Genomic DNA, 24,289 nt, shown 5'->3' with positions numbered 1-24,289 from the left:
GGATAGACAGTCGCTTGCTATGTAGCAGCCTTAAGACAACTGACAGAGAGCACTGTGAGTTCAGGACATCGATTAATGACATGTTAAGAGACCTATTAGTGTGTGGGATTAACTAAGACGCCATTCAAAAAAGGTTGCAGTCAGAAACAAATTTAGACTTCAGCAAGGCACTGGAGTTGGCACTGGCAATGGAGAGAGCAGTCAGGGATTCAGAAGAAATCAAGGGAGTACAAAATGTCACCGTCCTTCCTGTCAGGAGGAAGGCACCGGCTAGAAATGGCGCGGAAGCACAGGGCTCAGTGGAAAGGCGGGAGACAACCGCCATAAAGAGACCATCAAAAAGCAATGGTTTAACAGATAAACACCACATTAATAATAGCAGAAATGGAACCAGACGGCCTGCAAACGAACCTCAACTTAAAAGAACTGAGTGTTTCTACTGCCATCGCAATGGGCACATTTCGTGATATTGCAAAGACAGATTGAGACAAAATTTCAAAAAAGGCAGAAGTCGTGAAATTTATATAATGGAGGAACCAGAAGAAACAGAGTCAGATATTTACTCGCTACACAACTTAAAATGGGTAAAACAGACCCAATCTACGTGATAGTGGAAGTCAACAGAAAACCCATTCGAATGGAGGTGGATACAGGAGCATCCACAACAGTTATAGGGGAACATACGTTTATGTATCTGAATGGAGGAGGCCACTCACTAAAGCTGGAAAACTCAGATGCTAGACTAAAGATATATACTGGCGATGACATACAAGTAAGAGGTGTATGCAAGATTCCAGCGCAATATAGAAGCCAGTCTGCTAACCTACCCCATATAGTGGTAGCAGGGGAGGGTCCAACTCTACTTGGTCAGAACTGGCTTAAGGAAATAAAGTTGGAGTGGACTGAGATTTTTTAACTCAGAATGAAAGATCTGCAAGAATTACTACAGAAATATGCCAGAAATATGCCTCTTCAGGGAAGAGCTCGGGAAGATTCAGGGGCTGCAAGTTAAAATCCACATGTATCCTAGAGCAACCCCCAGATACTTGAAGGCGAGGCCAGTCCCCTATGCATTACTAGAAAAAGTGGATATTGAATTGGACAGGCTAAAAAAGTTGGGAGTTTTACAACCTGTACAATTTTCTGAATGGGCAGCGCCCATAGTTCCAGTACTAAAGCCTGACCAGAGTGTGTGAATATGCAGGGACTAAAAGTTGCCGATAAACAAAGACTTGATAGGCACCCTATACCAAAACTCGATGAATTGTACTCCAAGCTGGCAGGGGGAACCACATATACGAAACTTGATATGAGCCACACTTACCAGCAAGCTGAGCTAGAAAAGGCCTCTTGGGACTTTGTGACTATCAACGCACATAGAGGGTTATACCAGTATACCAGGTTACCCTTCGGAGTCTCATCAGTTTGTGTCATTTTCCAATGGACTATGGAAAATTTACTTCAAGGTCTACGCCATGTGGTGGTTTATCTTGATGATGTCCTAGTAACAGGACTAACTGATGAAGAACACCTGGCTAACTTGGAAGAGGTATTGAAGCGTTTCTCACAAGCTGGAGCTTGAAAAGAGAAAAATGTATCTTCCAAGCAAAAGAAGGGATTTACCTGGATCATAAGGTCAACTCGCAGGGCCTTCACCCAATAGAAGACAAGGTGAGAGCTATTCGTGAGGTGCCAGCCCCAAAAAATGCCACAGAACTCAAGTCCTTCTTGGGAATGGTTAACAACTACGGTTGTTTTCTCCCAAATTTGTCAACAGCACTGGCTCCATTATATGGGTTACTCAAGAAAAACCACAGGTAGACGTGGCAAGCCCCACAACAATAGGCTTTTATGGCAGTAAAGCAGTTGCCACATTCATCGGCCCTGTTGGTACATTTCAACCCAAAGAAAGAATTGAATTTAACCTGTGATGTATCCCCTTAGGGAATAGGGGCAATGCTCTCCCACCGGATGGCAGTTGGCACCAAATGGCCCATTGACTACGTCTCAAGAACAGTCAGTGTAGCAGAACGAAGATACTCACAAATTACTTCTAAAGATTACCTCTAAAGGACAGCAATGTGAATGTCCCCATTCCTCAAGAACTTGTTATTAAACTTTCTGGATTCGTCACCAGTGAATGTCAAACAGATTAGAGAATACAAGCCAAAGTCGGATGAAATGAAGCCCTATTTTAACAGGAGATACGAGTTCACCTGCAAGGTGGCATCTTACTGTGGGGACCGAGAGTCATTGTGCTTCCCAGAGGAAAATAACCATTATTGACAGAATTGCATATGCTCACCCCGGCATTTCTGGAGTGAAAATGTTGGTGCACAGCTACTTATGATGGCCAGGGATGGACAGTGAAATCGAAAATATGGTCAAGAGCTGCATGCAGTGCCAACAGGTGCAGAAATTGCCTCCTTCTGCTTCACTGCATCCCTGGGAATGGCCAGGAAGGCCATGAATACATGGGGCCTTTTTTGGGCACAATGTTTCTCTTACTTATCAATGCTCATTCCAAATGGGTGGGTGTATACGAGGTGAGATCACCCACATCGGCCGCCATCATAGACAGATTGCATCAGAGTTTTGTGATACACAGTTTACCAGAGATAATAGTGTCTGATAATGGAATGGCATTCACCAGTGGCGAATTCTAAACATTTACAACTCTCAATGACATAACACATGTTAAGACCTCGCCATACCACCCTGCATTCAATGGGTTGGCCAAAAGGGCAGTCCAGGCCTTCAAGGCCGGAATGAATAAACTAGATGGAGACTGTATAGCAACTAAATTATCATGTTTCCTGCTCAGCTATAGGACTACGCCACACACAACCACCGGTATTGCCCCCGCAGAGTTATTAATGAAGAGGTGTCTCTGGACATCTCATGCCGAATTTAGGGGGGAGGGTAGAGAAAAGTCAGGAGGCCCAGAAAAATGAACACAATTAGCACAGTCGTGAAAGAAATTTCAATGTAAGAGAAGCAGTTTTTGCAAAGAACTTTGGAGATGGGGCCAAATGGCTATCAGGTGAAGTCAGTGCAGTGACAGGACCCCTGTCCTACCACATATCAGTTGAAGGTCGGATAAGCAGGAGACATGTAGATCACCTCAGAAAAAGGGAAACAGATTCACAAGAAAAGATGCACCAAATATTCTCATCGGAGTCCACGCCACAGGTAGAGGGAACTCCTCTTGCTTTGAAATACCTGTAGGGCCTGTTGAGCCTGAGAGAGTTGAAGAGGCAAACTTACTGTTTCCTACTGAGGAGCCTAGTGGACAGATAACTCCTGAGAGGGAGGCATCAGATAAACCATCTGATGTCATAGAACTACGACGGTCGACACATTTGATAAAGCCTCCAGAGAGACTGAATTTGTAAATAGTTTATTTATGTAAATAGTTAATATATTGTAAAATGTACTTTCAAGTAAAGGGGGAGGGATGTGGTAATCTGTGGTGTAATACATCTCTAGGAGACTGTGAGCAGATTGACCACGTGACTGTATGACCCAATAGCTGTGTAGCTGGGCTACAATGTTCATGTTAGTCTAGAATAAGGTCTGGTTGGAGGTGCACACATCATGTTAATGCTCTGTTGTCTGTGTAAATAAATAGCATGTGCTTCATTTCATATGAGTCTTTGCGCCTGCGGTATATTGTTATCGACTTACCCGCCCACAGATAAGCATGCAACTGGTTCGCGAGCAAAGCAACCCCGCAGTAGAACATAACACAGTGTTCATGTTTAACCCAAGTAAGGGTTACTTACTGTGTTCCTGTTTATCTAGAGTTAGGGTTACTCACTGGGGGAGCATTCTGTTGGGACTGGTAGGGTGTGGTCTTCTGTTCGCTTGCTGTTTTTGCTGTAAGTGCTCCTAAAAATGGTGGAAATGCTGTTAACTGATACTGCTGAGGAAATGAGTGAGTGACAGTGCAAGATGAAAATAATTATGGATATACTAGCACAGAGTTTGGATTTATCTAACCCACTACTGTTAATATAAATCACTTTTTTATGGGTTTATATGTGGCCTCTTCAAAGAGACTCGTGAGGTCTTTATTTGCAGGACTCATGTCCTTTTCTGTTTTGTGCAACTTTATCCTTTAGGTTGGGAAATAATCTTGAGATGTTGGCAAACATAAGAGCAGATGCAAGTAGTCCAGAGGGCATTGGGTTTTCTATAGGGGTGAGGCCTACATTAAGCCCAACGGACTGAGCTCATTCCTAAGTGTGTGTGCCGTGTCCAGCACGTTAATTTATCTAGGCTCATTGTGGCCCCATCAATGAATTAATATTGGGGCCTCCCCATAATGTGGCTGGAGCACTGAGACAGCATTCCAGTTGCTGAGTGCCCATTTTCACCAGGCAATGAAGGCCTGCAAAGGTTCCTGCACGCTGGTCATTAATTTGGAATATGGCCATCCTCACTCATGCCTCCTTTTTCTCCAGGCTTTAAACAGCCCATTTGTCTATGTTAGTGCTATAGGGTTCGCCAGCTGACCTTCCATTCCTGCTATGGTCTGGCATTATGACCTCTGCTGCTCTCATCACGTCATCTATTCCAATATTTAAATTTCCTCATTATTGTTCTATAGAAACTCACTATAGTATAGTTGTGGTCAGTGATGCTGACACCAGTTTAGCCCTATAATTACACCATGTGTTGATGCTCATTCCAGCATGTGTAAGTGAAAGGGTATCATGCAGCTTGATTATATTGAAAGAGTTTTTCCAGGGCACACTATAAATGTTTTTACACACTGTGAAAGCTACAGTTGAACATTGCACCTTGAATGCATGCCTGGCTGCAGTAAGGCAATGCACACTGAGCAATCTGCTGTAAGTTGATCCAAGTGTTTTGCATGGGACAATGGTCATTGTGTGACAGGTTGCAAGGAAGCATTTTATGGCATATGTACTCTGCTGCCCTTCTTTATATAAGATCCTTATGGCAGGCTTTACCCTAACAGGCTTTACCCTAATAGGCCTTGCCCTAATAGGCTTACATAAGAACATTAGAAATAGGAGCAGGATAGGCGATTCAGCCCTTCGAGCCCATTCCGCCATTCAATGAGATCATGATTGATCTTCTATTTCAACACTATTTTCCCATACTATCCCTGTATCCCTTAATGTTTTTAATATCTAGAAATATTTAGAAATCTATTGATCTCAGTCTTGAACTTACTCAACAACTGAGCCACCACAATCCTCTGGGGCAGAGAATTCCAAAGATTCACCACCCTCGGAGTGAAGAAATTCCCCCTCATCTCAGTTCTAAATAGCCTGTTCCTTATGCTGAGGCTGTGTCCCCTAGTTCTAGAACCCCCAGCCAAGGGAAACATCCTTCCTGCATCTACCCTGTTGAGTCCTGTAAGAATTTTGTATGTTTGAATGAGATCACCTCTCATTCTTTTAAACTCCAGAGAATAAAGGCCCAGGCTATTTAATCTTTCCTCATAGGACAATCCCTCCATCCCAGGAATTAGTTTGGTGAACCTTCATTGCACTCCCTCTGTGGTAAGTATATCTTTCCTTAGATGAGAAGACTAAAACTGCACACAAATACTCCAGGAGCGGTCTCACCAAGGCTCTATATAATTGCAGTAAGACATCTTTACTCCTATATTCAAATTGTCTTGTAATAAAGACCAACATACCATTAGCTATCTTAACTGCTTGTTGTACCTGCATGTTAGCTTTCAGTGGCTCATGACCAAGGGCACCCTAGTCCCTTTGAAGTTCAACACTTCCCAACCTCTCACCATTTAAGAAATACTCTGTATTTCTGTTTTTCCTACCAAAGTGGATAACCTCACATTTCTCCACATTGTATACCATCTGCCAAATTTTTGCCTACTGGTTTAGCCTCTCCAAATCCCCTTGAAGCTACTTTGCATCCTCCTCACACTTCCATCTAGTTTTGTGTCATCTGCAAACTTGGAAATATTACATTTAATCCCCACATCCAAATCATTGATATAAATCGTGAATAGCTGGGGCCCAAGGCTTTACTCTAACAGGTCTTACCCTAATAAGCCTTACACAAGCCTTGCCCTAAAAGGCCTTACCCTAGCAGGCCATACCCTAACAGGCTTAACCCTAACAAGCCCAAAAGACATGAAAGAGATCATAAACTGTTTAAATCAAACCTTACTTTCTGTTTATTTAAAAATGGACTTTGCTGGACCAAAAACACGGCTGCTACAGGTCACATGATTTGAGAGTTGGCTCCAGTTCTGTAAACGTCCAACAATAATTACAGGACAAAGCTCAACCCTCATCCTTGAGGAATCTCACACCTATCATTGTGTGGACCCATTACAATCAATGAAACAAGGGAGCAGAAGACGGTCCGTCTCCCTAGCCCGGACTTATAACAAAGACAGAGCCATCAAAACTCATTATACTTGTGGAGGCATTAATCTATCTCCTAAGGTGACCAGAGACATAGAAACTGATTATTAACCTGAAATTGACTCATCAATGGGCAACACCACATGCCCGAAACTCCTTTGGGCTTTGGAAAGTTTTAATGTTACAAATTGGGACTCCCAGGGCAGTCTGCTGTTAACATCTAGCCTGTCAACACCAAAACAGGACTACAGGCTGACAACAAAGCCTGCCTCAAGTCAAAACCTTCTCGAAGCTCTGACATTCATGTGAATTAATATCCCTATCTTTGTTTTTTTTGTGTTTTAAGTTGCTCCTAGTTGTAAAACTCTTTAATTTCCTATCTCCACTTGTGTGGTTGTGTGTGTGTATGCAGTTGTGATGACCATCCACTGGGTTTGAATGTATGAATAAACAATATTTCTGATTTAACCCTAAAGAGAATTTGCTGCGAGTTACTTTAAAATTGACTTCACAAAGAGAGGGTTTGGGGAAACACGCCACAGTCTATTTCAAAAATTAAAAAAAAACCTCTGCTTATGGGCAGACAGTGAGGAAAAATAAAGAAGTTCAGTTTGCCCCTCTCCCCTGTCTGTAACACTAACAAGCCTTACCCGAACAGGCCTTACCCTAAAAGGCCTTGACCTAACAAGTCTTGTCCTAACAGGCCTTGCCCTAACAGACTTTAATCTAACAGTCTTTACCCTAACCGACTTTACTCTAACAAGCCAATCCTAACAGGCCTTACCCTAACAATCTTCACCCTAATGGGCCTTACCCTAATAAGCTTTGCCTTATCAAGCCTTGCCCTAACAGGCTTTACCCTAACAGGCCTTACCCTACAGGCCTTGTGCTAACAGACCTTACCCTAATAGGCTTAACCCTAACAGGTCTTATCCTAACAGGCCTTAACCTAACAAGCCTTACCCTAAAAGGCCTTGACCTAACAAGCCTTGCCCTAACAGGCCTTACCCTAACTGGCCTTGCCCTAACAGGCCTTGCCCTAACAGGCTTTGCCCTAACAGCCTTTGCCCTAACTGGCCTTACCCTAACAGGCCTTACCCTAACAGGCCTTACCCTAACAAGCCTTACCCTAACAAACCTTACACTAACAGGCCTTACCCTAAACGACTTTACCCTAGCAAGTCTTACACTAAGAAACTTTACACTAACAGGCCTTACCCTAATGGGTTTTGCCCTAACAAGACTTGTCCTAACAGGCCTTACACTAAAAGGCCTCACCCCAATAGGCCTTGCCCACAAGGCCTACCCTAAACAGGCCTTACCCTAACCAGCCTTAGCCTAGCCAGCCTTAGACTAACAAGCTTCACCCCAACGGGCCTTACCCTAACAGGCCTTGCCCTAACCGGCTTTACCCTAACAGGCCTTACCCTAACAGGCTTTATCCTAACATGTGTTAGGGAAGGAAACAGTTAAAGAAATTCAATTGTTAATTATTAGGTTGTTTAACTAAGTACCCATTTGGTTGTATAAAAGGGATAACAGCTGGGACTAGTGCTATCTGTGGAAACTTTTATGACAAACAATAAAACTTTGTCTGAAGGAGTCTGTCTTGGTTTTGGTCTTCATTTCTAAACAACTATTGGAACTTAACAACAGGACTTACCCGAACAGGCCATGCCCTGGCAGGCCATGACTGTTTTCTTGCCTGCCTCTATCTCCTCTTCATGTTGTGGACAGTGCTCCATCTTTTCTCAGGCACTCTGTACCACTATCTTCAAGGGATGGTACATGGAAGTTTTGTGTCCAGCAACATTCCTGTCAATCACATACTGCAGCAGCACCTCCGTCCTACCATATGACTTGGGTTTTTTTTGCCGTCTGTGCTTCAGATGTTACCAGAAACAATTTTCAGGCTTTCCGTTATTTTGTGCTGATAAAGAACTCTTATTTTCACATGATGCTGAAGCCCTTTACTGAGCGGCATCTAACATGGGAGTTTCCACAGGAAGGAATGTGCAGAACACAATTGTAAATACACCTTGCTAGGCACAGCTCTCTCCCCCACAGAGTGCCAGTAACAGGAAATCATACACCAATACATAATCATTGAGTTCTTCAGCAGGGTAAGGGTTATTCACTGTGTAACTGTATGATGTTCCTGTTTTTTTCAGCAGGGTAAGGGTTACTCACTGTGTAACTGTGTGATATTCCTGTTTATTCAGCAGGGTATGGATTAAACAGTGATGTATAATGTAGCTGTGTGTGTGTGTGTGTGTGTGTTTGTTTGTTTGTGGTACGGTCTGTATAACAGATGGTGCACCTCAGGTGAGACAGCACGAAAAATGAATCTATTTCCAGCAGTACACAGTCGTTTCCTGTGTGCAGTAGTTTATCTTGTTTGAAGTGATGAGCAATCACTGTAGACATTAGCAAGGCAGAATCTTGTGTGCAGTGTACATCCAAATACACGTATTATGATGAGCAACGAGACAAATAAACACGGATAGACACACAATCAGGCAACAAGTAACAAGCATACGTATAGAAAAACATGCACACAGTGATAAAAACATATAGATGTAGACATGCACAAGTAGATATTGCCATGAAACTAACATTTTTTCATAATATTATGCTGGTTTATTGTAAAGTAGGTTTATGGGTGTGGGTGTGAGTATAGATGGTTCAATCTGTGTGATTTAATTGAATTAGAGTCAGATAGACTGCAAGCTTGAAATTATCAAAAGGAGTTAGGGGTAAAGGGTATTTGAAATGCTAATGAGTAAACATGGGTGAGGTCTCAGCATCTAGGCTGTGAAGGAAATGTGCATGTTTAGATAAGGGGAAGAGTCGTTTGGGTTTCAAAGGGATAATAGGATCTTTACAACTAACAAGGTAATCAAGACCAAGGCATGTGACCATATTGGCAACATGAAAGATTTTTATATAATGGGAAAAGTAAATTTCCAAAAACATACAGAACAATGGAATTTACAGGTTAAAGAGAGAGAAACATATATAAAGAGGAATGGAAGGTTATGTTGGGGGGAGGGGGGCATGTAAGACCTAAGAGGAGTATGCAAAACAGCCTTGGGGAAGCCTCCAACCACTTCTGCGGAAGTCTGTTGTGTCCAGTAACCAAGGGTGGAGGAAGCCTTTGGAATTCCACTGTCGAGTGGGTGCTGTGGTAAACTTGCTGGCTTGGTTATTTAAATTTAAAATCTATTTTGGATTATTGCCTTAAAGAGGGTGTGCAGTTGGGAGTCAGGTTAATTAGAAATTTTGGGATATGTTATAGTATTAAGTAACTGTAATCTTATGTATGTGCTTGAAATCTTTTCTTTTGTCAATAAACAGTTTAATTTATCTTTTAAAATCTCTAAAGGTGTTAGTGGACTCATTACTTCTGAATTTAGTGCACAGCTCTTCTCATAATAAATACAAATTGCAAAACTGTTGTGATAGTGTGGCCAAGTTTCCCTTGTGGATTTGATCCACCTGGCACACATCACCTGCCACATCATAGCACAATATACTGACATGTAGATATATATATATGATGCACAAAGACATGTATACTGACATGTACAGATATATATAATATATACTGACACATACAATACTGACACACATGTATATATGACACACAGATTATTTATATTTTTATATATATAAAATACAAGGTTCCTGACTGGGACAGTTTGTTCATACACTGCATATCATAAGCTGGATTCTCTATGAATAATGTTTCTGTGTGTTTGTGAGTATATATGACATATATATACTCACAAACACACAGAAACATTATTTCACAGAGAATCCAGCTTATGATATGCAGTGTATGAGCAAACTGTCCCAGTCAGGAACCTTGTATTTTTCAGAAAGCTGTGAGATGAAATATTCCTAACCAGCAGAATTCAGAAGCTCGGTGCTTATGACAGGGCTGGCTCCACATTAATCAGTTCTGATAAAGGACAGCAAGCAACCTTTCGCACTGTGTTAGAGTGTGGCCTAAATATATTGGCTGGATTTTATCATTCTCTGTTCGTGAGCTCCCTATGCTTGTTTGAGTCACATTCTAGATAACACACTGCAAAGAGCCCCTGGGGGTGTAATAGTGATGCTGGCTAAACCAGACAACTGTAGGTCGTTGATGAGTGCTGATTGGTAAGGGTCGTGTGGTGGGGTGGGGAAGAGAGTACACTGGCAGCTCTAGGATCTGAACTCAAGTCTAGCTCATTGGACTGAGTGAAGGACTCAGCTGTGGTACAGTTGATTAACCCACTCACCTCTGAGTCAGAAAGTCATGGTTCAAGACACACTCTTAGAGACTTGGGGCAGAATTTTGTGCTTGACGTGCGGGGGGTGGGCCCCACGTCAGCGTGTAAAATTACACGCGGTGACTTCGGGTGAGTGTCCCGACGCCATCGCGATATTTCGCGGGGCGGGCGCATGATGAAGTTCGACATGCACCCGCCATTAATTAATGGGCTAGTTAAGGCCCTTTAATCGGCAATCGACACCGATTTTCATGTGCCCGTGCGATCTTCGGGTCAGCGCACAGGCACAATGGGCAGGTGGGTAAGAGACTTTTTAATAAAACTCATCCACGGGCGGGATAAGAGGGCTCAGTGGGGTTGTCAATTTGGTCTGTGAGTATTTATTGCAGAAAGTTTTTAAACTTGTCTGTGTGATCTGTAGCAGTTCAGAACGAATTCCAGCAGCTTTCTGTGTATTTTGAACCTTCAGGTCAGCAGTCTGTAGTCAGTAGTCTTTATCAGGCCTGCAGCTTTCCGGAGGTCTCCCTTTAGCCTGGGTATGGGTTCTGAAATGTCCACTGGAGGAAGCTCCTCTGAAGAGGGAGGGCTAGAGGGAGGAGGAGGCCAGGTGTGGACAATCAGCCTCCAGGGGAGCCACCTTTGGGAGGACAGGCGCAGGCACCAGGGGCGCAAGGCCAAGAGGTAGTCCAAGGTGGAAGGGGCCGCAGAAGACGCCACTATCCTGCTGCCAGGGTTTACAGGCAGCGAAGCAGTTATCTCAATATGACTGAGGCGCAGTGCCGAAGGAGGCTCCGACTGTCAAGGGAGACAGTCAACTACATCTGTCAGATGATTGGCCCTGAGATCTCCTCTAACTGTGTGGGTGGACACCCCATGCCAGCGCTCTGAAGGTCACAGTTGCCCTCAACTTCTATGCCCCTGGCTCCTTCCAGGGCTCGGTGTGTGATGTTTGCAGTGTCTTCCAATCAGCTGTACACACTTATGTCAAGCAGGTTACAGACGCTCTGTTCAGACGGGCATTGACCTTCATCCACTTCTGCTGTGACCAGGCAAGTCAGGCACAGTGAGCCAGAGGCTTCGCGGCCATTGCTGGCTTCCCCCGCGTCCAGGGTGCCATCGACTGCACACATGTGGCCATCAAGGCGCCAGCAGGTAAGCCCTGTGCCTTCATCAACAGGAAGGGCTTCCACTCCATGAATGTGCAGATAGTGTGTGATCACAGGATGCTGATTCCACAAGTCTGTGCAAGATACCCAGGCAGCTCCCACAATGCCTACATCCTCAGACACTCCCAGGTGCCGGGGCTCTTCAGTGCTCCGGCTCGGCTGGATGGATGGCTGTTGGGTGACAAGGGCTATACCCTCAGAAGGTGGCTCATGATGCCTCTCTGCCATCCAACAACAGAAGCTGAGCAACATTACAATAGGAGCCACGGCTCCGCAAGGGTGGTGGAGAGAGCCATCGGTCTTCTCAAGATGCTCTTCTGATGCCTGGACCGCTCAGGGGGTGCACTCCAGTACCCCCCAGATCGTGTCTCAGTGATAGTGGTAACATGCTGCATTCTGCACAATCTTGTGCTGGAAAGGGGGGACGCAGTGGATGATGAAGACGTTGACACAGTGGATGTGGCTGCACACGATGAGTCCAGCAATGATTCTGAGGAAGAGGAAGCACAGGGGAATGCTGAGGTGCTAAACGCTGACCTGGGGAGTGCACCTAGGAGGTAGGGACATCCAGGAGGCTTTAATCCAACGAACCTTCATCTAACTCCATACAAATGGATCAGGAGGACAAGCATTGCCTGGCGCTTCCATACTCTGCACTTAAATGCTAAATCTGCCAGGTCATCAGCTGCAACTAAGGGCTTTAGGCATAAACTTCAATGTCCACTCAAACACTCATATCATATCTGTAAAACATACAAATGCAGAATAAAGGAGCCGCCCTCAGCCATGGTAATGCATCTGGTTTTAATTTTCACCATCACAAGGTCACACAAAGTCAAACCAAAATGTTTTTCAACCATAAACAAATAATAATTCCCTAATCTAAGGCCAACACAAAAGCACCAGTGAGAAACCCATGGGGTGCCTAAGGTGCCTTATATTTATGTTTGCGGGTGCTACATATTTGTGTCGCCCCATTGCTCAGAGTGGCATCTGAGACAGCCTGCTGACTCTGCTGTCCTGTTGGCCTCGATGACCTTGGAGGCCGTCCTCTGGCCCGTGGAGTCTGTGCTGGCCCCGCCTGGGAGGGATCTGCCGGTTCCACAGCTGGCATTTCCCTAGTTGTTGCAGCCTCACCCGATGAAGCGGTCACTGGGAGAGGGGCGGAGCAGCTGTTGCCCTCATCCGGAGCGCCGTGAGAGGAGCCCACAGATATGACAGGCAGCTGCTCCGCCGACGTGAGGTCGCCCTGGACCTCCCTGCTCACCGTCGATGGATGGGCAACGAGCTGGGAAGCTTGAAGCCCACACCATCTCCCACATTGGCACTGACCAACTGTGGCCACTGGCACTGTGAGGGCTTGCAGGTCTGAGTGTAACCCCAGGAGAAGCTGCTTGTTCTCCTGGAAGCCCCTCTCTACAAGAGTCGCCACTCTCTCCATGGAGGAAGCATGATGCTCTGCCATTGGGCTCATTGCATCACTGACGCTCCGCATGGACTCCTCCGCTACGGACACCAAGCGAAGCATAGTCTCGTGTATCACTCCCAGATGCTCCCGCACACCCGGCCGCATTTCCTGAAGCTGCTGCATCGCGGACGACTCCAGAGGCACGTCATCACGCACCGACTGTGCATGTGTCTGGTCCCCTGCAGTCTTCTGACTGCTGGCACCATCGGCACCCTCTGTCTCTGCCAGCTCCTCCAGTATTTGTGAAGTGCCCTCTCCACTGTGCCCTGGGGCACTAGCCAATGTTGCAATGCCCACCGATGTGCTAGTATCTGTGCTGGTGCCTGCCTCGCAGAAATGGTGCGACGCAGGTGACAGTTGAGGGTCCTCTGGTGTGAGAGGGGGCACCTGCAATTCCTCCTGGCAGCCAGGCTCTGATGATGCTGAAATTAACAACAAGGACAGTGGATCAGTTAGTGTGCACACAGTGACACACTTCATCCCTTTCCCCCTGGCTCATTATGCGCTTAACCTTCCAGAACCTATGGAGACAAATATTGGTGGGGTTGCAAATAGTCAGGAGGAGACCCTAACATTACAAGCGGATACAGATGGGCTGGTCAGATGGCCTAAGGAATGCCAAATGTAATGTTATGTGGATCTGTGTGAGGTGATGCACCTGGGCAGGGGAAACAAGGTTCGGGAATACATGAGGAATGGTAGGACCGTGGAAAGTAAGGAGGATCAGAGGGACCTTGCTGGGCATGTCAACAGGCCCTTTAAGGTAGCAGGACATACTTGCCTTTATTAGCCGAGGAATAGAATATAGGAACAGGGAGGTCATGTTGCAAGTGCAGAAAACGCTGCCTAGGCCACAGCTACAGTTCTGTGTGCAGTTGTGAAATCGCTTCACAGAAGGGATGGGATTGGAGTGGAGAGAGTGCAGAGGTTGCTGACCAGGATGCTTGCTTGGCTGGAGAGTTTAACTTATGAGGAGACATAGCATAGACTGGGGTTATTTCCCCTGGACCAAAGAAGATTGAGGGGTGACATTATTGAGCTTTATAACATTATGAGGGGCATAGATAGGGTCGACAGAAAGGAGCTTTTCCCCTTGGCGGAGGGATGAGTAACCAGGTGGCATTAATTTAAGGTAAGGGGCATGAGGTTGACAGGTGAGGTGATGAGCAACTTTTGCACACAGTAATGTGGGACACACTGCCTGAAAGGGTGGTGGACGCAGAAACCCTCCTAAGATGTAATAAGTATTTGGATGTGCAGGTGCGATGCCATGGCATACAAGACCATGGGGATAGTGGTTGGAAATGAGATAAGGCGACTTTGGAAGGTGTTTGACACGCACATTTTCAAAGGGCAGAGGGACCTTTGTCTATGACCCACACGTCTGACTCTATCAGTCTGTGAATGAGCAGTGTTGCAACAATAACGAATCAAACAATCATCAGTGCTATGGATAGTGGGAAGACGGAGCGGATGTCACTGTTGATCTCAAATACCTGGCCGTGCCACCCCAGCCTCGCCGACACCAGTGGACCTGGGCGCATGGCGCCTCTCAAGCTCCAGGGCCTCCTGCTCGAAACGGCTTAAAATCATGAGCTGGGCCTGGCCGCATCCAGTCCGCGAATGTTCACAGGCATTGTGAGCATTTTTCTCCTGAAAAACAGAGAAGATCATTCATTGCGCCTAATCGCACATGGACTCTGCACGCGCACACTGCACCCCAACCACAGTGGCCCATATCAGGCCTCCAGTGCCTCCTCTCTCAGCTACTGCTGATCAGTCACACAAAGATAGTACACCTGCTCCCAACAGCAGATGGTTCTTGGCCACGAGACCTTGAGGCTCCCCTTCCACTATCTCATCACCGTGAATAGGACATGTGTTGGAGTTCTGAGTATGCGCCTAGCTGCATCTCCTGCAGGTTGCCCCCAGACTAGTCATGTGCAACTACGAGCAACACATGGTGTGGGGGGAACTCATCTCCTCATGAACCACTCAGGCTAATGTAAGCATGGGCACTCTCTGCTTGCCCACCCAGCGTACGAGAAATGCCCAACATGATTCAATGCAGTCACGACAGTAAGACTTGCCGGGGGGGGGGGGCCTCAAAGGCTAAGGCTAGCTGCTGGGTTAAATGCCCAATGCCAACATGGTACCACCCCCCTCCAGAGCACAACAAATCATTGAAGCGCTTATGGCACTGGATCCAGGTGCGCTGCACCACGTCGCAGGAGTTCACCGCCTCCTCCCAGGCACGTTTGGTCATGTGGGGGGGCCTCCTCCTCCCATCCTGGGGGACCAACACATCCCGCCGTGTTGCCACCTCCTCGAGGAGGGCAGCAAGGCAGTCATCAGAAAAGCGAGGGGCACATTGGCCCCCCGCTGGCCCACCCTGCAGCTTGCCCTGCTCCTGTGGCAGACCCTGCAGCCTGCCCTGTTCCTGTGGCAGACCCTGCAGCCTGCCATGCTCCTGTGGCAGACCCTGCATCCTGCCCTGCTCCTGTGGCAGACCCTGCAGCCTGCCCTGCTCCTGTGGCAGACCCTGCAGCCTGCCCTGCTCCTGTGGCAGACCCTGCAGCCTGCCCTGCTCCTCTGCCCTTCCCTCCAGAGTGCCCTGCTCAGCCGACCCCCTTTGGTGTGATCCCAACGTGGTCATTGTGAGCAGCTTACAGAAGGCTGCCAGGCCTTCCTTTAAACAGACTGCCGGGTCGCCATTGGACCCGACGGTCTGTGCACGCCCGCCGCAGCCCGCACACTCCTGCTATTCACAGGAGTCGGAAATGCGTTGGGTGGTCCTTAATTGGCCCGCCTGCACAAAATGGCGGCGCGGCCCCTATTGCAGGCGCCGATCGGGTCCGTGCCCACCCGTGGCCACTCCTGCTCCGCCCTCCCACCAAACGGGAAATTTTGGCCTTAAGCTCAAAATCTACGCCAAGACCCCAGTGCTATCAAGGACTGCTGCACTGTCAGAGATGCTGATTTTTGGTTGAGATGTTAAACTGTGGCCCTATCAGCCCTCTCAGGTGGATATAAAAGATCCCATGGCACTATTTCAAAGATCAGGGGAGTTCTTGCTGGTGTCCTGGTCAATAAGTATCCTTTAATCAACGTCACTCTAACAGATTATCATATTGCTGTTTGTGGGATCTTGTGACGTGAAAATTGGCTGCCACGATTTCTGTATTCTAACATTGATTACGCTTCAAAAGCACTCATTGCACTCTGGGATGACCTCAAGTCATGAAAGACGCTAAATAAATGCAAGTTATTTCTTTCTTGCCTCTCAGTAGGAAAGATCCTGTGTGAATTGCGCTCGCTATTAGTTCTGGCATTTCGCAAGTAGCTTCTTATGTTCGGTATTTGTTAGTCATTACCATATTGAAGGTCTTACTTCAATGGGATAAAAACAAAAAGCTAAAAGCTACTGCGGATGCTGGAAATCCAAAACAAAACAAAAACAGAATTACCTGGAAAAACTCAGCAAGTCTGGCAGCATCGGCGGAGAAGAAATCAGTCAACGTTTCGAGCCTTCATGGCCCTTCGGCAGAACTGCAGCATAGTTTCTACCACCACCTTCAACACCTCTTTGACCCTTTTGTCTGTGACATCTTTTGATTATTATCTGCTCACACCACACCCTCAATGTGTCTCTTCCCCCACCCCCCCCACCCACCTTAAACCAATTTATAGTTCTCCCTTGTTGAAACTATGCTGCAGTTCTGCCGAAGGGCCATGAAGGCTCGAAACGTTGACTGATTTCTTCTCCGCCGATGCTGCCAGACTTGCTGAGTTTTTCCAGGTAATTCTGTTTTTGTTTTGTTTTACTTCAATGGGAGCTGACTCCCACTGTCCGTTAACTGCTTGTGTGATGCCTGGGCAATAACAATAGAATGGCCCTTGTGACCTGAACCAGCTATTTGAGTCTTTCTCAAGTTCTTCAAAGACAGACTCTGAGAGAAGATTTGGAAAGACAAGACTTGATACAAATCATTACCCTGTTATATCACACATCAAGTGAACGTGCAAAGCCATAGTTAACATGCTCACTTAATTCAATCAGAATCAACCCAGACCTCTGGTAGCACTCTTGTCGCCAAGTGAGAAGGTTCACTGGCTGATGCTTCACTACTAAGTATATTGCATTGGCAAAGGTGATGTTTTCCAAAGGGGAATTAAACTGAGGCCTCATCAAACTGTCATGGGTGAGTGAATGGGATCTTTTACAATTAGGAAAAGGGAGTTGTCCAGGCCAACATTTATCCATCTTAACAATGTCCCCAAAATACAGATCAGTTGCACATTTATCTCTTCATTGTTTGTAGGACTATGCTTTCTGCACACTGGCTGCTGCAATTCTTTACACAACAAGGACAACATGTCAAAAACAATTCCTTAGCTGTGAAGCACTTTGGAATGTCCTGAGGTCATGAGATGTCCTGTATAAAATCTTTCTTATAAGTATCTTCGTGTAATGATAAAAATATAAAAAATGGGTGGAATTTTCCAGCCCCATCGCAGCGGGGGAGGGGCCGGAAAATGCGGCGAGCCGTTCAAAAGTCCATTGATTTCTGCAGGGCTGGAAGTTCCCATCGGCAGGAGGGGCCAGAAAATTCTGGCCGTTATGTTCTCCCACACTAGTGGGTCACCTTACTTGACTTAAACAAGAGGTTTTGTAACTGTTCTGCCAGCATGTTTACTTTCTGAGCCTCCCTAGTTTTTTAAAAGCTTGGGGCACCCCACGACTCTGTTTCAAAAAAGCCCTCTTTTCTCACTTAGGGATCAGGGCTTCCCATCCAAATGAGCATGAGATACCCTTGAGAAGATAACAGTGAGCTGCCATTTTGACCAATTGAGTGGCTTGCTAGGTCATTCCAGAGTTAAGAGTCCACCATATTGCTGAGGGTCTGGATTTATGTATATCTCAGACTAGGCAAGGAAAGTGGATTTTCCTTTCCCAAAGGGTGTTTGTGAACCCTAAGGGTTTTTCATCACTATTACTGAAACCAGCTTTTTATATCATATTTATTTAATGGATTGAATTTAAATTCCCTACCTACCTTGGTAGGATTTGAACCCATGTCTCCGGTGCATGAGCCCAGACCTCTAGGTTACTAGTCCAGCAACAACCATTATGCTACTATTCTCATGCACTTGGTGCCTGGCTGTCTTTTTGCAAATTTGTAGAAATATATTTTGCTTGAACAACATTAAATGTAATGCTTATTTACTGAGCTTTTATCTTTGACAATGGTAAAAGAAATATTCTACAACTTGACAAATTGGTGCAATCGCTTTCTGAAATTCTGGGTTGCTTTATGCTGTTGTCCAGTCATCAGATATAGGACCTATTTTTAACATATTCCCAAAAACCACCTTCTTGCTAATTTCTTATACACAAACTTGCACAAAAACACACATGCATTCACATGTGCACATGTCAGCTGTGGCTCAGTTGGTAGCATTGCCTCTGAATCACAAGGTCTGCCAGGTTCAAGTCCCACTCCAGGGCTTGAGCACAAAAATCAGGGCTGATACTCCAGTGCAGTACTGAGCAAGTGCTACACTGTCAGAGGTGGCGTTTTTCCCATGAGACATTAAACCAAGGCCCTATCTGCCTGCTCGGGTAGATGTAAAAGATCCCATGGCACTGTATTGAAGCAAAGTAAAGGGGAGTTGTCCCTGGTATTCTGTCAATATTTATCCCTCAATCAACATCATGTTTCCTGCATTACAACAGCCTTCTTTTATTTATTCTTTCATGGGACCTAGGTGTCAGCAAGGCCAGCAGTTGTTGCCCATTCCTCATTGCCCTTGAACTGAGAGGCTTGCTAGGCCATTTCAGAGGGCAGTTAAAAGTCAACCACATTGCTGTTGGTCTGGATTCACATGTAGGCCAGACCAAGTAAGGAGAGCAGATTTCCTCCCCTAAAGGACATTAGTGAAGCAGATGGGTTCTTACGACAATCAATGATAGTTTCATAGTCACTATCACTGAGACTAGGTTTATAATTCCAATTTGTTATTTAAATTTAAATCTCACGTCCCCAGAGCATTAGTCTAAGCCCCTGAATTACTAGTCCAGTGACTATTGCCATTTCGCCACTGTCTCCGCCAGGTGTACACTTCAGAAGTACGTCATTAGATATAAAGTGCTTTGGGACAACTGGCGGTTGTGAAAAGTGCTATATAAATGCAAAGTCTTTCTGTTTTTCTCTTTTCATATGCACACAGGTGCACTTATGCATACACACACCTGCATATGCACATATACTTGTGCACACTTTACTCACACTTGCATTCCCATGTGCACATGCCCATATACTTGCAGACACACACGCACACACACACATCTACCTACATTCGCTTTCACATGTATACTCACAAATGTACTTGCACTCAGTCGCACACTCAAACATATACTCACAAAACATACATGCACATGAATTCGCACACATAAATGTACTTCACAAATGGAAAACAACAAAGAACTGGATGCTAAGACATAGAGGGACAGGTTAACCATGATGACCAGAAGCTTAGTCAAAGGATGGGTGTGAGCAGGTTTATAAAGTTGGGAGAGAAAAGGGGGTGTTGAGAGTTTGGAGTGAGATTTTCACATAGGAGTCAAGGCAACTAAAATCTCTGACATTGATGGTGGGAAAAAAAAGAGTTAGTGTAGGGTGGTGAAATAAGGTTCAAAGAAGCTGTAAAGAGAATTGAGATAATGGGATGGATAGGGTAGAAAAATTGCATAAGAGGTTTAAGTTTAATATTTTGGGAGGGAATATTGATCACAACTGACAGCTCACAACATTTCCAGCCTACCTCGAACAAAAATTGGGCTTGTCAGCCTTACCTCTGCACATAGTCCTGTCTGCTCCCCTGACACATTACAAACTACACCCCAGAGCGTGACTGACACAAACTATGTCACACAGTGTGACTGGCACAAACTACGCCACAGTATGACTAACACAAACTACACCACAATGTGACTAATACAAGCTACAACAGTGTGACTGACACAAACTACACCACAGTATGACTGTAACAAACTACACCACACGGAATGACTGACACAAACTACACTACAATGTGACTGACCCACAGTGTGACTGACACAAACCACCAGTGTGACTGACACAAACTACATGACATGAAGTGACAGACACAAACTACTCCACAATGTCACTGACATAAATTACACCATAGTGTCACTGTGGCATAGTGATATTGTCACTGGACTAGTATTCCAGAGACACAGGGTAATGCTCTGGGAACCCAGGTTTGAATTCAATAAAAATCTGGAATTATAAGTCTGATGATGACCATAAAACTATCGCCGATTGTCATAAAAACCCATCTGGTTCACTAATGCCCTTTAGGAAATCTGCTGTCCTTACCTGGTCTGGCCTACATGTGACTCCAGACCCACAGCAATATGGTTGACTCTGAACAAGGGCAATTAGGGATGGGCAATAAATGCTGGCCTAGCCAGTGACGTGCACACACCATGAATGAATTAAAAAAAACACCATACAGTGTAACTGTCACAAACTACACCATACAGTGTGATTACACAAAGTACACCACATGGAGTGAATGACACAAACTACACCACACAGTGTGACTACACAGACTAAACCACATGGAGTGAATTACACAAATTACATTGCAATGAGTCAGATAATTTTCGGCTGCTTTGAACATCAGGTAGGGATGGGAGAATTATAATGGGGAATAAGGAAATGGCAGACACATTAAACAAGTGCTTTATGTCTTCTACTGTGAAGATAGATTCAAAAAAATTCCAAAAATAGTGGGGAATCAAGGGTCCATCAGGAATGAGAAACTTAAACAAGTTAGTTTTAGGAAAGAAATAGTACTGGAGAAATTAATGGGATGGTGACAAATCCCCTGGACCTGATGGCCTACATCTAGGTTTTCAAAGAGGTAGCTACAGAGATACTGAATGCATTGGTTTTGATCTTCCAGAATCCCGAGAGTTTAGAATAGTCCCTGTGGACCAAATACAAATATAACCACACTGTTCAGGAAATGAGGAAGAGGCAAACCTATAGGTGAACTATAGGCCAGTTAACTGGACAAATGCTAGAACTATTATTAAGGCCGTGGTTGCAGGGCACTTAGAAAATCATAATATCGTTAGACAATTAACATAGTTTCATGAAAGGGAAATTAAATTTAACAAATCTGTTATGAGTTTATGATGTTGCAACTAGCAGGGTAGATATAGAGTAAACTAGTGGATGCATTGTATTTGATTTTCAAAAAGTATTCGACAAGGTACCATACAAGAGATCATTGCACAAAATTGGGGCTAATGGGATGGAGGGAAATATCTTCGGATGGATTGAAGATTGATTAATGAACAGATAACAAGGAGTAGGAATACCACAAGGATCAGTGATTGGGCTTCATCTATTTCAATTACTTAGATTAGGGGTCTGGGTATAATATGTCATGTTTGCTGATGATACAAAGTTAGGTTGGAAAGTAAGCTCTGAGGAGGAGGAAGAGAGGTTGCAAAGGAATACAAACAGGTTAAGTAAATGGGCAAGAACCTGGCAGATGGAATATCATATAGGAAAATGTGAAGTTATCAACTTTGGTAGGAAAAATAGAAAAGCAGAATTTTTTAAATGGTAAGAGAGTAGGAAATATTGGTATTCAGAGGCAGTGGGGGTCCTTGTACATGAATCACAGAAAGTTAACCTGCAGGTACAGCAAGCAATTAGTATGTTAGCCTTTGTTACAAAAAGATTGGAGAATAAGAGTGAAGATGTCTTAGAACAATTATACAGGACATTGGTGAGATCACACCTGGAATACCGCATACAGTTTTGGTTTCATGTCAAATCATGTTTTTGCATATACTTGGTGTATAAGTTGACAGCAGCCCCCATCCCCCCATCACCCACCGTTTCAGCCATGACATGCTATACATACATTAGTAGTCAGCCTCAATTTTTCACCCCATAAATGGCTGTTTTACTTACCGGTACCTTATAACTTGATGCAGGGGATCAAGCAGGCGATACAGGCTGTATCGTGAAGGTGTGCAGGAGTTTAAGACACGCCCATACAGAGCAGGCTCCACATGGCAAATGACAAAGATGACACCCACCCACAATGGCGGATCACTTTTATACTCAGCATATGAGTCAACCCCTTTTTTGGAGAGTTTTTGAGGCTTCAATGGCTAATTGATACGCCGACATCTACAGTAATTAAATAGTTCTTTCAAAGACGCCACAGAGGCTCAATGAGCTGAATGGATCATCCACGTGAAATGATTCTCTCTCCTCAGATGCTGCCTGACCTGCTGAGTATTTTCAGCATATTCTGTTTTTATTTCAGATTTCCAGCATCTACAGAATTTTGCTTCTTTTTAACTTTATATACAGTGCTGCTGAAAGCTGTAAAATGCCATCTGAGCCAATACCGTCATGAAGCAGCTTTCCTCAGGGCTCCATTAGATTGTGTGCAGTTAGCCTAGTGACTACAGCTGCACATAGCTCACCGTAGGAGTAGCAGGCTGGCTAATCAGACTCTGATGCCCAAAGCAGTCCTGAGATACTATCCAATCAGACTCTGATCCCCAAGCAGTCCTGAGATACTATCCAATCAGACTCTGATCCCCAAAGCAGTCCTGAGATACTATCCAATCAGACTCTGACTCAAGTTGATATATTGACCAAACCCTGTTTCTCGCACCAATCAGAGCCTGATTCCCACACTAAGGCTAACATGCCATCCAAACAGATTCTAACTCCAACCCAGGCTTCGTACACTGTTGAATCAGACCCTATTTTGGATCTTTTCTCAACACGTTGTCCAAAAATAACTAACCTCAGTCATCAGAATAGCAAGTATAGGGCTGAAGAGGTAGATTCAATGCAATTCTGCACATATTCATACTTCCAGCTAAGGCTCACTGGTGGAACTCTAGCAATTTAACTGTCCGTTAACTGTCAATTCATGTCCGTTTCTCGAATTTATATTTAATACAAACCTTGCCATGCAATATTTAACCAATGTGTGGGTCTGTTTTAAAGATCACTCAGGGAGCCCGAGTTGCTGTAGCAACATGCACTTTTCCATGCATGTTGTAGTCTGGAGCTATGGATTGTGATGGTAGAGGCTCCAAAATTCTTCCCATCACCTGACTGACCTGGAATCTCTCCTGCTCTTACCGCCTGCCATTGGAGTGTGTCAGAAGGATTTACAGGTTGATACTCATAAGAACACACCTTCCTTGGCTATTATGTCCTGGAGTGGGGTCGATCCCAGAGTTTTTGGGTCAGAGGCAAGGACATTACCCACTGCACTATAAGACATCCCATTCAACCAATAGCCAATCATATTCAACCCTCACCCTGTAATATTCAACCTACACCAAATCATATTCAACTCTGACCCTTCAACACTCAACCGACACCTGATGATAATCTGCCCAAACCTACCTTGCAATGTTCAACTCCCATTCTGCCGTATCCTGCAATACCAAATTATACCCTGGAGCACAGAAACTATACACTGAATTACTCAAATTAAATCCTGCAATAACTTGTATCTGTAATTACATATATTGCACTCTGCAATATTTAAGTTACACCTAAAATACTCAAACTATATTCTGCAATACCCAATCTATACCTTGAAATAGTTAAACTATAATTTGATACTCAAACCACCCAGAAATACTCAAATTACACCCTGAAATACTCAATGTTCTCCAAAATACTCACACCATATCCTGAAATACAGTGAAATACTCAAAATGGCATTGAAATATTCAACCCACAGCCTAAACTTCAGCTTTCCCCCTTTTAATATATAGCCTGCTCTCAATGATAGTCACCATGGAGCATGCTGTATTCTGCCTGTTGTCTACACCATGCAAAGCTGAGACAGCACCTGTGCTATCTAACCTGCATCCGTGATATCATGACTGTGATCTGCAATCCGCAGCTAGTA

General features: G+C 44.9%; 1 long non-coding RNA gene across 1 annotated transcript in view; it reads left to right on the top strand.

The window, feature by feature from the left end:
* The window catches only part of LOC144685662 (uncharacterized), a 666,871-nt gene that overhangs the window by 17,299 nt on the left and 625,283 nt on the right, over positions 1-24,289 (top strand). The window lies entirely within an intron of this gene.

This window comes from Cetorhinus maximus, chromosome 10 (genome assembly GCF_964194155.1).
Source record: "Cetorhinus maximus chromosome 10, sCetMax3.hap1.1, whole genome shotgun sequence".
In the NCBI taxonomy this organism is placed as follows: Eukaryota; Metazoa; Chordata; class Chondrichthyes; order Lamniformes; family Cetorhinidae; genus Cetorhinus; species Cetorhinus maximus.
This window is presented reverse-complemented; position numbering and strand designations above follow the sequence as displayed.